The sequence below is a fragment of the Oratosquilla oratoria genome, chromosome 7, assembly GCF_046742065.1.
Source record: "Oratosquilla oratoria isolate Oo_2021 chromosome 7, ASM4674206v1, whole genome shotgun sequence".
NCBI classification, from domain to species: Eukaryota; Metazoa; Arthropoda; class Malacostraca; order Stomatopoda; family Squillidae; genus Oratosquilla; species Oratosquilla oratoria.
Genome location: NC_134783.1, coordinates 20,833,660 through 20,838,659, shown reverse-complemented (window position 1 = coordinate 20,838,659; position 5,000 = coordinate 20,833,660). Strand labels below are relative to the sequence as shown.

Sequence of the window (5,000 nt, the reverse complement as noted above, 5' to 3'; positions counted from 1 at the left end):
AGGAGGAGGAGAATGAGGAGGAGGAGGAGGAGGAAGAGTAGGGTTACTGAATATCTAATTGCGTTTTGTGGAGGAGGTAGTCTGGTGAAGTGGTCCTACAATTTTCGTTATTTTTTTGTCGCGCATTAAGTCAGGCAAGTGTACCCTTGCGGTCACACGTACCGGACCCAATCCATATCAGATGTGCATTTGTTAACAAAAACGTCCTATCATTTATAGCAAAACTAATATGTGCTAAAACATACTAAATAATTAACAAGAAAAGGTGCGTTTACATTATCTTGGTGCTCCTGAATCATTAATATAATATTTTTGTACCAGACCCAATCCATATCAGATGTGCTATCTTGTTGACAAAAACGTCCTATCATTTATAACTGAACTAATATATGCTAAAACATACTAGATAATTAACAAAGAAAGGTGCGTTTACATTATATTGGTACTCTTGAATCATTAACATAATATTTTTAAGGAAAGAATCCTATTTATTATAACAGAAGTAACATTGAAATGATAATCAAGAATGGAAAAAAAAACCTGTTTGATTTGGTCTGATGCATTGATATAATCTTGTTAACAAAAATATTCTATTATGTATAAAAGAGCTTCTGCTTTTTTAAACAAAATAGATTGTCAGCAATGAGTGTTATGGGTGGATTGTCCTGGTACACTTAGGGTCAGGTACTCCTTTGTCCTCAGTAGTCCATCCGAAGTGTGAGTTGCACCTTAGGAAGGAGGCAAGTCGATTCACTGGGAGCCGCATCTTCGAGGAGGGAAAATGCGACATGAACGAGAAGAGGATTTCTAATGGTGGTGGTGGAAGGGAGGAAGAGGAGGAACTGCTGAAGTGGAAAGCAGCATTCCTGTGGAAGAAAACGGGTTGCTGAAGCGAAGGACGCGGCCTGAAGAAAGAATAGGGAAGGAGGAAGGAGGAGAAGGAGAATGGAGTGGGGTGGGGTGGAAGGGGAACTGCTGAAGTGGAGAGTAATATTCCTCTGGAACAAAACTGGTTGCTGAAACGAAAGGCGCGAATTGAACAAGGAATAAGAAAGAAGAAGAAGAAGAAGAAGAAGAAGAAGAAGAAGAAGAAGAAGAAGAAGAAGAAGAAGAAGAAGAAGAAGAAGAAGAAGAAGAAGAAGAAGAAGAAGAGGAAATAAGAAGAAAAAGAGGAAAAAGAAGAAGAAAGAGAAGAAAAAATAGAAGTAGAAGTAGAAGAGGTAAATAAGTAGATAAAAGTAGAAAAAGTTGAAAAGAAGAAGAAAAAAGAGGAAATAAGAAGAAAAAGAAGAAAATAATAAGGAAAAGAAAAGGAAAGAGGAGAAAAAATAGAAGTAGAAGAGAAGAATAAATAGAAAAAAGTTGAAAAGAAAAAAAAAAGAAAAAAGAAGAAGAAAAAAAGAAGAAAAAGAAGAAGAAATAATAATAATAATAATAAGAAGAAGAAGAAGTAGAAGAAAAAGAAAAAGAAAAAGAAAAAGAAAAAGAAAAAGAAAAAGAAAAAGAAAAAGAAGAAGAAGAAGGAGGAGGAGAAGAAGGAGAAAAGGGAGAAGGAGAACGAGAAGGAGAAAAAGGAGAAGGAGAACGAGAAGGAGAAAAAGGAGAAGGAGAACGAGAAGGAGAACGAGGAGAAAAATAGCCGTGGGATAGCCGCGGACTCCCTCCACCGAGGTCTTCGACTCTGGGACGGAAGCAAACAGAGGATCCCGAGGTGTTGAAGGGCCCAAGAGTATGCAAACTCACGCCCGCCCGGCACCGCTTGCCCTCCACGAGCTCCTTTGTCACCCAACTTTGCATACATTACACATGCAACATTTCATCTGCTCCACATTATTTCACCTTAATCATCCTCCCTCCATAAACAATATGAGTTTTCGGCGGAAGGATTTTGGCGTTTCTTAAGAGCGAAGCGAAGCGGTGCAAAGCGAAGCGAAGAGGTGCAAAGCGAAGCGAGAGGCAGCGGAGAGCTGTCGTCTTCCTCATGGTCGATTCGCGTGTGGGCGATGGGAGAGATAAGAATAGTAATGGTGATGGAGATGGCGATGGTGACGGTGATGGTGATTGTAAAAGGAGATGGTGACGGTAGAGATGAGGATGGTGAAGACGAACGACGGTGATTGTTAAGGGGATGGTGATTGTAAGAATGATGATGATGGTGACAAAAAAAAAGAAAAAAAAAAGGAAAGTTTCAGATATTGATGGAATATTTATAAACAGTGAACTTCTAGGGATCTCTTCTAATGTGAATGAAATTGCCTGGCTTAAGTTCAAAATGAGGAGTCTACTCCAGGAAACGCTGAGTAGCTGGAATTGTCCTGTTGGGGCAGTTAATGGTCTGCTGGAAATCGGAGAGGAGTGTGGGATTCGAACCCAGGATTTAGCAATTGCGAGAGCAGCATGCTACCGATGACACCACCAACACGTATGAAGAAGAATCGAATTTGACTCCAAGACTCCAAAGGTTACTCGTCACCAATGATCTCGTGACCAATGATCTCCAAATACAATGGCTGGCGCCAAAGGAAAGAATAGATAAGTGTGAATATAATTACAACAAATATACATATAATATAAGTGAAATATATATATATGTATATATATATATATATATATATATATATATATATATATATATATATATATATATATATATATATATATATATATATATATATATATATATATATAGAATAAGCATAGAAAAAATAAAAATAAGTCTGATGAACAATCACGTGCGCCATGATAGAGTTCTTAGGGAGTCTTGGCGCTCGCGAGCTACAGTTTGGGGGACCAGTAAGTACTCTAGACTGTCTTTTTGAGTCTTTAGTTCCTGGAAGCCTTGTTTTACTCTGAGCAAAATTTGAATAGGATAATCTGCCTTTAACAAGAACAAAGCCTCTGAGAATGCCAAATGGACTTCAGGGTGAGTGTTGGAGTGAGAGGTAGGATGGGAGTTCGGATTTTTAAGAAATTTTCTATGGAAGTTCGGATTTCGCTCAAGTCTATTTGATGTCCAGATTTTGCGCAATGGGAGTCCGGATTTTGCAAATTTCTATCTATGAAGTCCGGATTTTGCAAAATTGTCATACCGGATTTTGCGAAATTCCATCTCCTAGTCAGGATTTCGCGAAATTCTGTCTCGAAGTCCCGATTTTTACGAAATTCTATCTCGAAGTCCGGATTTTTGCGATATTCTATCTTGAAGTCCGGATTTTGCGATATTCTATCTCGAAGTCAGGATTTTGCGAAATTCCATCTCCGAGCCCGGATTTTGCGACATTCTATCTCGAAGTCCGGATTTTGCCAAAATCCATCTCCGAGTCCGGATTTTGCGAGATGATATGGAGCGAAATAGTTGTGTCCGGGGCCACGTGCCGGAATTCACGCAATTTCATCACGGAATGAAAACGCTTTGTGCCACAGAGGAATCCGCCCGGATCCGGGCCCAGCATCCATTATTGCGTGCTGGGCGTGTTAAAGCTTGTCACTTAGGCAGTGCCAGCGGTATAGGAAATATTACAAGTTCCGGAAGGTGTCATGGGCTTCCGGTAGCCAGGATGCTTGGCTCCCGGTTCCGCTCGAATCCCCTTGTACTACCGGAGTGTGTCCCTGACAGGAATGGTCGTAGGCAGAGGTTCCCTAATTAGGGGTTCGCTCCCTAGAAAGGCATAAACGTGTGCATGTGAAGCCATCTGTTAAAAAATAATTGTTTATTATAAAAAAAAAAAATAATGATAAAATAATTCCAAGAGAAAGTATCTGTTCAAAAATAATTGTTTATTATAAAAAAAAAAATAATAAAATAATTCCAAGAGAAAGTATCTGCCGTTACGTACGTACAAAGTATAAATCTATCAGTTACCCCCAACCTATTTTCTATAAGATATCAATTGAAAATATATAGATAGGAAAAACATTATAATTTCATAGAAATGAAAAAAAAAAGGGGTGGGGTCCGGTTTTGCTGAATAAGACGTTTTGGGAATCGAGGGCAGAGGGAACTGTTCCACCTGGTACAATAAATGAATAAATAAATAAAAAAATAAATGAATAAATAAATAAATGGATAAATAAATAAATAGATAAATAAATGAATAAATGAATAAATGAATAAATGAATAAATGAATAAATGAATAAATGAATAAATGAATAAATGAATAAATGAATGAATGAATGAATGAATGAATAAATGAATAAATAAATAAATAAATAAATAAATAAATAAACAAACATAAATAAATAAAATAAGAAAATAAACAAAATAAAATAAGGTAAAAAAAATAAAACAAAGAATAGAATAACAATAATCTTTTGCTACCAAGGATAGCCAGTGCTGTGGATGTTAACGAAATCATTAGACAAGAAGCTAAGAAATATGAAGAGTGTCAACCTCTGAAGGAAGGAGATATCAAAGAGTAGTTATAACCCTTCCATTCCCAAAGGGAAACGGTTATAATAAAATCGCCTGACGACAACCAAGAGTTAAAGGAAGAGCACCCACCGGTACGAAAGGGCTCTCAACCTTTAAAACTTTACTCAAATGGGTCAAGGGTGATGCAGACAAGGTCATCATATTAAGACACCAGGGCAGGACTCATGGTAATGGCAAGAATTGGTTTACCAGCAGAATGGTTATCGAATGGAATAGAATTTATATCCATGTAGTAAGCGCTGAAACAATTGATTATTTTAAGAAAAGGTTAGGTTTATGGATAGCGATGACAGGTGGTAATAGCCATGCATCTGCCTAGTGTAGGCCATATAGTCTCTTGTAGTCTCTTCTGTTTTTTATTTTATTTTTTTTTTTATCGATGACTTGAGTCATACAAAGTACCACAGAGGACCCACTTTAGTCTGGTCTTCGCTTATGAAGAGACTAACGATGGCATTATAAAAAAAAAAAAAAAAAAAAAAAAAAAAAAAGTCTTTCCTTATATCAATCATCTTATATAAAGCATTGGAAGGGAGAGTTTTACATAAGGATTTTTTTCTAAGAATT

At 37.1% G+C, this 5,000-nt stretch overlaps 1 protein-coding gene across 1 annotated transcript in view; it reads left to right on the top strand.

Annotated features, from left to right (window-relative positions):
- Positions 1–5,000, top strand: part of LOC143026993 (roundabout homolog 2-like) — a 707,397-nt gene that overhangs the window by 182,452 nt on the left and 519,945 nt on the right. The gene's annotated exons all lie outside the window — the stretch shown is intronic.